The sequence below is a fragment of the Lemur catta genome, chromosome 2 (assembly GCF_020740605.2).
Source record: "Lemur catta isolate mLemCat1 chromosome 2, mLemCat1.pri, whole genome shotgun sequence".
Lineage (NCBI taxonomy): Eukaryota > Metazoa > Chordata > Mammalia > Primates > Lemuridae > Lemur > Lemur catta.
In genome coordinates, this window is record NC_059129.1 from 43,729,491 (window position 1) to 43,741,188 (window position 11,698).

The following is an 11,698-nucleotide window of genomic DNA, read 5'->3' on the forward strand; positions in this document are numbered from 1 at the left end:
GGCCCCGCATGGCAGGAGCCCTCAGCAATGTGTTAGCAGCAGGAGAATGAGGTGGGGTGGGAAGGCCGCCCGCCCGCCCAGCTGCCCCGGCTGTGGCTTCCAGCCCTCCCACCTCCACGGCCAGCCCTCCCACACCCAGGCAGGGTAGAGCCCCGCAGGCATGTCAGGGGGTCCTGGGGGTGGGGATCCCACACATACCCCTGCCCCCACCCCCGAGCCCAAGGTGGCTGACCACATGTCACCAGGGAAGGCAATGGCCTCCGTGTGCACGAGCCCTCCCACTGCCCAGCTGTGTGCCAGGCTCGGGTTACCTGGCCCTGGAAGAGGGTGTGACCTCCTTTCCCCCCAGCCCTCCCCCACCTCCCCTCTGCCCTTCCAGCTGGACTCAGACCCCTGTTCTAGGAACCACAGAACCACCATGGGGCTGAGCCAGGAGACCCTCAGGGGGCAAGAGGGGAAGGGACTTCCTGCCCGAGAAGACGGCCAGCAGGTGGGCTGGCACCCGGTCTCCAGGAGGGCCGGCCCACGTTCCACTGCCTGCTTTCTGCTGTTGCTGTCAAGAGTGAGGTTCATACTGATTTCTTATTCGCCTGTTTATTTAACAACATTTTGAGCCCCTAATATGTGACCCGAGACACACAGCAGTAGACAGAACTCACGGGGCCCTGCTGCCGGAGCTTTCCGTTACGTAATCAAACAGAGCACTTTATTTCTGTGTCCTGACTGCGGCCAGGTTCTCTCGACGTCATTTTTCCAAAGCGCACTTCACTTCCGAGGGGCCTGCTGCTATGTCTCTTTCCACAGCCACGTCTGGGACCCACCTTCGCCCGCGTGGCAGCTCCTCAGCCACCTCGGGCCTGGCTCCCACCCCTCCTGCTCCAGCTGTCAGCAGAAACGCCCGGGCGCAACCGCGCGCTGCTGCTTGAGGCCCCCCCCCAGGCGCAGGGTGGCCCGGGCCCTCCCTGGCTGTCCCCCCGGCCCCTCCCGCCCCAGCCTGGCCGGACCTGGGAGGGCTCCCCTGTCTGCCGCCTCACTGCCGCCCACCCACCACCCTGTCCTGTGCAGCTCACGTCCCAGACGTTTCTCTAGCCGGTCTCTTTCCTCCATCTCCTCGGCCCCCGCCTGGCCACCATATGGTCACGCGGGACCCCCGCAGCTCCTTAGTGTCCTGGTTCTCTTTGCAAACCCGCTCCTACAGGCCGTTCTCCTCAAAGTGATGTTTTGAAATGATTTGCATCACGTCACTTCCCTGCTTAATATTCTGCAGTGGCTCCCTGTCCTTAGAATAAATTCCAAGTCCCTCCGCAGTCCCACCTCACGTGGCACCCCCTTGCTCTCGGTGGTCCAGCCACACCTTCTGTCCTTTCTGACCTGGGCACCCTTCCCTCGCCCCTCCACCTGCTAACTCCTCTCTACCTTTCAGATGCCAGCTCAAGCTCACCTCCTCCCAGAAGCCCTCCTTGACCTCTCTGACACAGCCCACCATCCAGTACTTTCTTTAGAAGCACTTTTGCCAGATGAAGTTGCATGTTTACTTGTGCCATTTGTCCACTGCGTGACTCTCCTCCTTGAGGACGGTGACTTGGCTCACTTTGCTCAACACTATGTCCTCAGAATGTCCCAGCGCCAGCCTTCGAGAACATGTTTGTGAATGAATGAGTGAGTGAACACATGGGCTTGTGCTGGGTCTCTGGCTCTCCCTCCCAGCTGCTGGGAGCTGGGGCTTGCACAACAGGGCTCCCTTTCCTCCTCCTGCCCCAGTCACGGTGGCTCTGTGGCAACCCTGCTCAGCAGCCGCCCCGCCCCTGCTCCCGTGACCCAGAGTTCTGGCTGTAGAGACAGCCTCCGCATTCCAGGGCTTGTCGTCACCCCCCTTACCACGGTGTAAATGTGGGCAGCTGCCACAGACCTGCCCAGGTTCCGGCAAGAGCCCCTCCTCCCCGTGCTGGGCTCGCCTCACTGTACCCCAGCCTGGCACAGCACCCTCCCCTTCCCTCCCAGCCCACCCCACGTCCTAGAAAGCGCAGGATGGGATACACCTGGGGAGAGGTCACTGTCCAGCCCTTCACAGTCAGGGGAGGTCTCAGGGCCGGGCGGCTTGTGACTCCCACCCTGAGAATCGCACCCGTGCTGGCCTGACCTGGCCCAGCCCCCAGCCCCACCCAGGAACTCCCAGCCTGGGTGTTGGATCCCGCGCAGGGCTCTGCACCAGAGCCCCGGGCTGCTGCCTGTTGCCCAGACAGCTGGAGAGCGAGGCCCCAGGGCAGCAGGGGCCAGGCCCAGACCTCTGCACCCTCACCTCTCTCCTTAGCTCGGAAGTGCGGAGTCGGGGTTGGAACCTGGAGCCCCCACTCCTCCCTCACGCCCTATCTTATTATTGGGCAGCCCCACAGCCACACATCGGTGCCGAGACACATCCCATGCCAGGGGAAAGCATGGGGTCAACCTCTGCTTCCCGGCCATGCCTGGGCCTGGGGAAGGCTGGCAGGAGGGAGGAGTCGGCCGCCCGCGCACGTGGACACAGGCTGGGGTCTCTGCACTGGGCCGGCTCTCCCAGCAGCGCTGGGTGACAGTCCACACCCCCCAGCTCACATCTGGCTGAGGCCCGGAGGAAGGATGTCCTGCCGAGGGCCACACGGGGAGCTGGGACCTCCCAACCCAAGACAGCTCTCAGGAAGGCAGGTTCTTGCGGGGTTTTGATCCACGCGAAAGCCAGTGTGTGGCACCGGGAACCCAGTTGTGTGCATCGATACTGCGGCTCGTGTCCTCTTCGCCCTGTGAACAATCTGCACGTAAAACTTACAAGGCCTGCACGGTGGCCGACATCAAAGGCCATCAGAGGAAGGTGGCCGGCTGGGGGCCCTGCCCTGCCCGCTGGTCCCAAGAACTCTGCTGCCCTTTCTGGGCGGGGGGCGCTGCCTTCCTTGAGAGAGCAGGCTGCCACCTGCCTTCCGGGCACAGGGAGAGGAGACCGGGAGGGCCCTGCCCGGAGAATCTCCCCAGGGGCTGCCTGAACCCGCCATTACTGCCGTAGTTTTGAGAGCTTTGTTGGCTCAGCTCAGAGCAGTCCTTTACAGACAGGAAGAAAATCCCAGAACATCAAGCTGGAGGGGCCTTTAGAGGCTTCCTGTTACGATCCTTTCATTTTGCAGGAGAGGAGACACAGGAAGGCCGGAGGGGAGAGAGGGCTGGCCTGGGTCTGCGTGGCGGCTTCCAGGAGAGCCGGAACCGAACCCGAGGGGCGCGTGGCAGAGCGAGGCTGGCAGGGACGGACGGTGGATCCACGGACGGTGGATGTGGACTCACCTCGCTCAGTTCCCAGCTCTGCCGTCCCCTGGGGACGCGACTGTGGACAAGCACCCTAACTTCACTGAGCCTCAGTTTCCTTAGCTGTAAAGCAGGGATAGTTTTCTGAAGGTCATTGTGATGTTTCAATGACATAATGCAAGTAAAAAGCATTTAGCATAATGTCTGATGCAAGGTGCCCCCAAACCTTGGCTGTTATTATTATAGTTATAAATGTGAGCCGGCCGTGTCGGGCTGGACCTCTGCCCCGCAGTGGAAGCAGGGCAGCCGTACTTTCCAACCCTGAATTCAGATTCATGTCTTGACATGGTTATGTCCTGGCTCAGAATATTTGAATCTGGGACTGTCCCCAAATCCAGAACACATATAAAATGCCGTGGGAGCGGAAGGTGGGAGAGGTCAGTCCACTTGCCATGGCGGGGGTGGTGCAGGCTTCTCAGAAGAGATGGAATCCGAGCTGGGCCCGAAGGGTGGGTAGGAGTCCCCGGGCAGAGAAGTGAATGAAGGGAACAGCAAGGGGAACAGCGTCCACCGAGGCACAGAGGCATGGAAGAGCATGGCATTTTTGGAAGGCTTCAGGGTAGCTGGGGTCGGGGTGGGGTGGAGGCAGTTGGAGGGAGGACATTTCACCCCTCCTCTCTCCTGGGGGTGCCATATTTCAACTGTGAAGCCAGGACCACAGCCCCTTGCCGGGTCAACACTTCACAGCTGACATGAACATTTTCTTGCATTTTACAGATAAGGAAATGGAGGCCCACAGAGGAGGTGGTGCCCCAGAGACTCCAGCTGGGCAGAGGTAGAGCCAGGTGGAGACCCAGCTCTGCTGACTCTCAGGCCAGGGGCTGGGCTTTCAGACGTGGGCGTGGGAGCCGGGGCCTGGGCTGGACAAGCCAGCAAGGCCCGTCGGGAAGGAAGGAGCAGTCCCGGGCTGCGAGCCGGGGCAGGGATGACAGCCTGGGGGTGGCTGGCGCGTGTTATTTATGTTTCTGTTTCTTTGAGAGTCCTTCAGGGCCACTAGGTAATTGAATAAGTGAGGGTGAGCAAACGCCTGCAATCATTTAATTGTGGCAGAAAATGAAGTTGGTTGCAGCTGGGGGCTGCCAGCCCATTACTGCCGGCCCTGCTTTCTGCTGAGCTGGGCTCTCGGGCCGGAGCAGCCATCCATCCTCGGCCAGCCTCCACCCTGTCCCCTGGCAGCTGCCCGACGCCTGGGCAGGTCGGTGGTCAGGGAGTTTGTCCTCCGGGCAGCCTAATCCCCATGGCCCCATCTCTGCCCCAGGAAGGCTGCAGAGGCTGCTGCAGACTGTGGAGGGTCCTGGGAGGAGCCGGGCGGGCGGCGGGGGTCGGGGTGCGGGGCTTGGGGCCTGTGGCAGGAGCAGGGGTTTGAGTCATGATGTTTGTGGCAGTAGCATCAGCAGACACATGGAAAGCCCTAGTTATGTGCCAAGCACGAGTCTAACCACTAACACGTGTCAGTTCAGTTAATCCTCCAATAACTTCGTGGGGGAAGTGCTATCACTGTCCCCAGATTTCACAGAAGAGGAAACTGAGGCACAGGCTCCTGACTCCTCACACGGGGTTGAGAATCCCCGAGGAGGTTCTGGGGGGCCCCATGGAGGCTGCAGCAGCCGTCGGGTGAGACGCAGTGAGACCCGGCCCCGAGGGTCCCCCAGGGTGTGGGGCCCTCCTGAGCCCGCGAGGCCCTGCAGGCTGTCCCTCTCTCACCTCTTGCCTTGTTTTAGCCCAGCTGCCACCTGCTGTCTGCCCCTCCGGCCGGGGCCCCAAGTTCTGAGGCGGGATAGTCCGCTTGCCGGCCTGGGCCTGCCCGCTCTGTCTCCAAAGCTGTGGCCCTCTGGCCGCCTCCTCTGGCACCCTGGCCAGCCCTCCGGGTGCAGGTTAAAGTTCAGCCTGGAATGTGCGAAGCCAGCGGCCCCAGGAATGCCGGGAAGGGCAACTGGGGAAAGGCCAGTGCAGGGCCGGGGGCTGGGTCTAGGCCAAACCATAGAGGACCTCAGGCAAGTCCCCATAGCTACGGTGGCCTGGCAGCAAACAAGACTACAAGATTCCCTGTCACCTTTGAATGTCAGATAAACAATGAATGATTTTGTGTGACAACATCACATATGACTCACATTTAGTGGGGTCCCATGTTTTACCTGGCAGCCCTCCCGGCAGCTCCAGGCTCAGTTTCCTCAGCTGTTAAGCAGACGTTAGTGCTCCCTGCCACACACACTGGGTGTCCCCGCCACGAGGCTCTGGAGAGATGTGAGAAGGGCCCCCTCTCCTGAGCACCTGCTGTACCCCGAGGGCTGGGCTAGGCTCTGGTTGTCTGCGACATCTCCGTGTAGATATGGGGAAGAGGATGCCAGGAAGAGGCACAGTAAGTGCAAAGGTCCTGGGGCAGGAACAAGGAGGCCAGTGTGGCTGGAAAAGAGGGAGTGAGGGGAGAGTGGTATAATAGAGGGTCAGAGATGTGTGTGTAAGGGAGAGACAGACAGACAGACTTTGGCTTTTACTTTAAGTAGATGGGAGCCAAGTCCAATCTATACAATTTGTGAAGCCCAGTGCAAAGTAAAGAGTAGGACCCTTGTTCAAAAATTATTAAGAACTCCCAGATGGTAACAGCAGAGCATTAGACCATGTGTGGGACCCTTCCGAGCATGCAGCTGACTGCACGGGTTTTGTATCATGAGGCTGGCTCTGGGGTCAAGGGAGGAAACAGGGGCCAGTAAGGAGGTTCTGCAGTTGTCAAGCTGGAGGTGACAGGAGTGCAAATGGTGGAGGTGGAGAGATGTGGCCAGACTGTCCCCATTTTATAGGTGGGGGAACTGAGTCATGGGGGCTGTAGGTCACTAGCCCAAGAGTGCACAGCCAAACCAGGAAGAAAACCCAGTTTGGGGCGAGTCCCCTGCTCTGTGGGCAGCACCGTCTTGGTCTCCAGCCCCAGCCTGCTGCAGGGCACTGGAGGCTCTTGTGGCTGCCCTGCCCCGGTGTGGGCCTCCCTGCCGGCTTCCCTGCCTGGTGGTCACTGGCACTGCTGCTGCCGGGCGCCTCTGCCCACTGCCTCGTCCCTGTGGCCAGGCTGAAGCCTCCACTCCCGCCTGTCCACTCCCACAGTGGCGTCAGCTGTCACCTCTCACGTGGAGGACACCCCTATCCTCTGCACACCTGGCTCTCTAAGGCGCAGCTGTCCTCATGCCCCCGCCCGGTGGCCCCCCAGCCACGGGGCAAACCCGGCACTCAAAGTTCTGAACAGACAGGCCAGTCTGAGCGCCCTCGTCCCTCACCTCCCTGCCTGCCTTTGCTGTCTGCCCCACGCTGAGTTCTGATGTGGTTGTTTGTACTTTCAGTCTCCCTCCCCTCTAACCTGCATCCTCTACCCAACTGGGCTGTGAGCTTTTGGAGGGCAGAGGATCATGTCTCTGCCATTCATTCATTCCTTCATCCATCCATTTGGTGCCTGCTCCGTGCCAAGCACTGTGCTGGGTCTTCTGGGATTTATAAAAAGAAACCAGAGCTGTGTTTCCAGTTATTCCGCGTGGTGTGGAGTAAACACTGTATCCGAGACGCCGACTGAATGACAGCAAAGGGTAGAAAGTGTGTGCCGCAAGGACAGCAAGGAGGAGCGAGAGGGCACTGCAGGCGGGAGATGGAAAGAGGTGGAAACTGGCAACCAACCGCCCTCCAGCTTTCTCCGCTCTGGGGAGGCCCGGCCACCAAGGGATCCAACGAGAAACAAAGTCTCTGAAACTGGAGGCCCCGCACACACCCGAAAGCTGAGCAGTGGTGAGACGCAGATGCCCTCCGCAGCTCGGGTCTGGGAGCTGGCGACGCTGTTGCTAGATGGGGACCAGATGGCTCAGCCCCCTGCCCAGGGTCCCACAGACAGAAGGAAGGGGAGCGCAGGAGGCAGACCCAGTGTCTTAAGGCCAAGTCCAGAAGTGGCCATCGTCACTTTCACATGCGTCCCATTGGCAGATCTCATCCCACTGCCACTTTTTTTTTGAGACATAATCTCACTCTGTCGCCCAGGCTGGAGTGCAGTGGTGCCATCATAGCTCCCTGCAGCCTTGAATTCCTGGGCTCGTCATCCTCCCGCCACGGCCTCCCAAACAGCTAGGACTTCAGGCACGTTCCACGGTGCCTGCCAGCCACAGCCATTCTGAACCGCAGAGGAAGGTGAGAAACAGCCCGGCTAGGCAGCCACATTCTCGAACCATACAAGGACTGAGAGAGGAGGCAGAGTGGATTTTGGTGATCACCAGCAGTTCACCACAAAGATGTCAAAAGATCCAACTCCCATGTACCCTGTCTCAGAAAGCTCTTAGAGGGATGACTTCCACAAAACGAGGACGTAAACCAACAAAAAGCACGACATGGCGCGTCTGGGCAGCAGAGAATGCAGCGCCACGCTGGGGGAGGGGCGTCCCCGGCCTCCAGGTCTGCAGGCCTGAGGGCCCCCGGGAAGGGGGATGTTGTCAGACTTCCAGAGGTGAGCGGCCGCCTCGGGAGGAAGTTTAAGTCTGGTTGGAGCGTTTCAGGGTAAACTGATGACGGTCCATAGAAACCTCAGGGAATAACCAGCAAGGACCAAAAGGCAAATTAATTAACTTTAGGAACCCAGAAAGCTCTACATTAAAGGACATGTGATCCTGACACACCGTACGACTCAGCTGGAGTAACACTGACATGCGGTAACACTAATGTGAACATGGGTGAGGACTTAGCACAAACCATAGGTTTAGAGGCGGGATGCGGGAGGGGAGTGGGCGACGGTGTAGTCACATCCTAATGGGATGTTAGAATGTGATCTTCCGTAAGAAATCACTAGGTAAAGCCTGAAATAGAAGAATCACGAATTGGTAGCACCAGCATGTCACGCGGCACTGAGATGGCAGCGCAGGCACGCAGGCCTGGGGCGGGCAGGGGACAGCTGTTCTTTCTTCATAAGCCGTGAAGTACTGTTTGACTTTTTAAATCATGTCCATGTGTTACTTTTTTTTTTTTCTTTTTGAGACAGAGTCTCTCTCTGTTGCCCAGGCTAGAGTGAGTGCCGTGGCGTCAGCCTAGCTCACAGCAACCTCAGACTCCTGGGCTCAAGCGATCCTCCTGCCTCAGCCTCCCGAGTAGCTGGGACTACAGGCATGCGCCACCATGCCCAGCTAATTTTTTCTCTATATATTTTTAGTTGGCCAGATAATTTCTTTCTATTTTTAGTAGAGACAGGGTCTCGCTCTTGCTGAGGCTGGTCTCAAACTCCTGACCTCGAGCAATCCACCCGCCTCGGCCTCCCAGAGTGCTAGGATTACAGGCGTGAGCCACCGCGCCCGGCCCATGTGTTACTTTTATAACAGTTAAACTTACTTTAAAAAGAAGGGAGGGAAAGGAAGGGAAGGGGCCCCTGGTGTATTGGTTTGAGGCACCCAGGTGGACCTGCCAGTGGGTCGGTGCAGGGGGAGCGGCTGAGGACTCAGAGGGGACCCAGCTGCAGGAGGTCAGTGGCAGATGCTAATGTGAGAACTAATCCCTGCTAATGGGTTAATCGCTGCGCCTCTCAGCTGTCACAAGGGCTCTTCAGCAGCTTCCGCAGACACTCCATAAATACCCACTGGCTGGACGCATGGACCCGAAATTAGAAAGCAGCTCCTGGGTGGGAGGTAGCTCCCGGCAACCACCCCTAGAGAGTGTTGGGAGCCGGCAGTGGAGACTGTGCCCCCTTCCCTTCCCCCACGGGTCATCTGGGCCCAGAGTCATGTTTCCTGGGTCCTGTGTCACATGCACGACCTGGAGGTTGAGGGGTGCAGGTTTGCGTGGACAGTTTCTCACACACATGTGTGTGCACAGGTGTGCATGTGTTTACATGCCTGTGAGGGCACGTGCACGTGTGGATGGTGTCCTTGGTGGAGGGGCGTGAGACCCAGAGCTTCCAGCTTCTGCAGGTGTCTTTGGAGCTGGCCCCTGGCCAAAGCTGGGTAGCCGGGGAAGTCGGTCCTGGGAGGCCCGGCCGCGCTCTCCCCGCCCGCCCCTGCTCCTCTTCACCGGAGGCCGTGCACTCACCCTCCTTTGACAGACCTGCTCGCGTAGGCGAGACTGATAGGTTTGCACTTTTAAAAAGGACAAAGTGTTAAGCTAAAGGAATGAATCTTTAATGGAATTTCGGGCCTTTCTCTTAGGAGAGGTTTTATTTGCTTTGGCTTTGGTTGGGTTCGGGCAGGGAATCTTCCCTGTGTCCCTGAAGCCCCAGGATCCCTCCTGGACCTTGGCCAGGTCACTCTTCCCTTTAGTAGCCAGAGCATGTCCTGGGGCGGGGGTGGGGCTAGGGGACATCAGCTTCCTCTAGCTCCAAAATGGGCCACCTGCCAGGGACGGGTGCCCTGTCTTCTCCACTCCCTGCCTTCAGCCTGCCCCTTTCTCTCCTGCCTGCCCGGCTCTGGCACAGCCTCCCCAGGGGGAGGTGGGGCGCCCTCGGGGGCCAGGAGTGACCCGCACCCCCTCCTGGGGGGCTGGGGCTGGGCCGGGCGCCGTGGGTGGAGGGCACCGCAGCCGCGTCTGAGTGTGGCTCCACGGCTCCGCCCTGGCCTGGGCTCCCAGCCTGTCTCCGGGGCTGTGCCGCTCTCTCTGAGTGGGAGGCCTCGGCACGTCCAAGGAAGGGATGAGCCCCCATCCATCGTCAGCCCCAAGCGAGTCCCCAGCAGCCGGCCCGGGCCCTGTGTGTGCCAGGGCAGCTGCAGGGGTGTATCACTCCCCTCCTCTCTGGAGCCAGGGCAGGGCTTGATCCTCTGCCCCCTCCCTGCCCTCCGCATCCCTCCCTCTAGGGAGCCCTGTCTCAGGCCCCTGATGTTCATCCCTGATGAGGGTCTAGGGACATGGCTGAGTCCCTAGCCCCTCGGCCCAGTCTCCTCACCCTCAGTCTCCCAGCCCCAGGAGGCCCCCAGTGAGCTGAGGGGCTCAGCACTGCGGGTGGGGCTGGATGGGCCCCGCCAGCCCCCACTGTGGACCTCAGAAGGTGAAAAAGGCCCCGGCCCTCAGACAGGGGCCTGGGCAGCAGGTCCATCTCAGCCACACCTGAGTGACCCTTCTGGGGGCCTGTATGCAGAGCATCCTGTCCCGGGACGCCAGCACCCCTACCCCAGCCCCAGCCTGCCCGGAGCCCCCCGGCCCACTGCACGCTCAGAGCCCCCCTTCCCATCTCCCCGGCATGGCCTGACCCCTGCAGGACACTTGTCAGAGCTCCCAGCCTGGGCCCAGGGTGGCTGGGGACTCTGTCCTGAAGCAAGGCCACCCGATCCCACTGTCACTCCAGTCCTCGGAGATGGTGGGAGGTTGGCCGACGACCTCCAGCCCCTCCTACTGTGCTGCTGGCTGCCCTCACGCACGTCCCCATGCGGGTGTCCCTGCACAGTGCCCTGGGGCTTGGATGCTTCCAGCACAGGGAGCTCACCCCCTCACGGCAGCCTGCTCCAGGCAGAGACGTTTCTGCCTCTGAGGAAAGTTCTTCGTAATTAGCTGAAGTCTGAATACTGCTTGTTCCCAGTTACGCCGTCTGGAGTCACACGTTTTCGTCACAGTGACAACAACAGCAACAGCAGACACTGTGTGCCAGGCACAGCGCATCATGTCATTTAATCCTTTCAGCAGCTGTGAAGGTGATGCCTGTGTCATCCCATTACACAGATGGGAAATGTGAGGCCCAGAGGAAGTGTGTCACCTAAGGCCACACAGCAGGAAGTCACAGGATGGGGGACTCAAATCCAGAGCCCATGCCTTGCCAGCTGTGCTGTGGGCTTCACGGGCCCTCACCCCACCACCCCTTTGCCCCTCTCTGGTTGGTTCTTACCTCTGCACTAGGCCCTGACACCCACATAGACTCACACCTTCTCCCTCAGACCGCAGTGGATCAACTACTCCTCCAGGAAGCCCTCCAGGCACAGCCACCCCCTCCCTTTCTGTTATCTTCTAACAGGGAGAGGTAAGGGCCACATCTAGGTGTGGCGTGAGTGGGTCTGCAGTGGGGCGGGTCGTTCCTCCTGCTCCCCTCCCCCCACACCTGAGGCCCTTACTCAAAGCTGGGCAGGACCCAGGAATCCGCGTTTGGGAGGCTGGCACAGGCCTGGCTCAGTCTGACCCTTGGCAGGATGGGAAGGGCTACGGCCATGGGGGTGACATCTTCCTGCAGGCCCATGGCCTGGCCCTGCCTGGCAGACACCAGGTTCGGCTGAGGTCTCAGTAGTGCTGACAGTGCGGGGCTGAGGCTGCAGATGTCACTGCCCCTCGAAGGACAAGGAGCAGGAAAGGGTGTGGAGAAGCTTCCTGGGTCCCAGCTTTCCCCGGAGCACGAGGACACATAGAGGGTGAGAAGCTGTGTGGATATGCGAGGGACAAGACGCAGGAC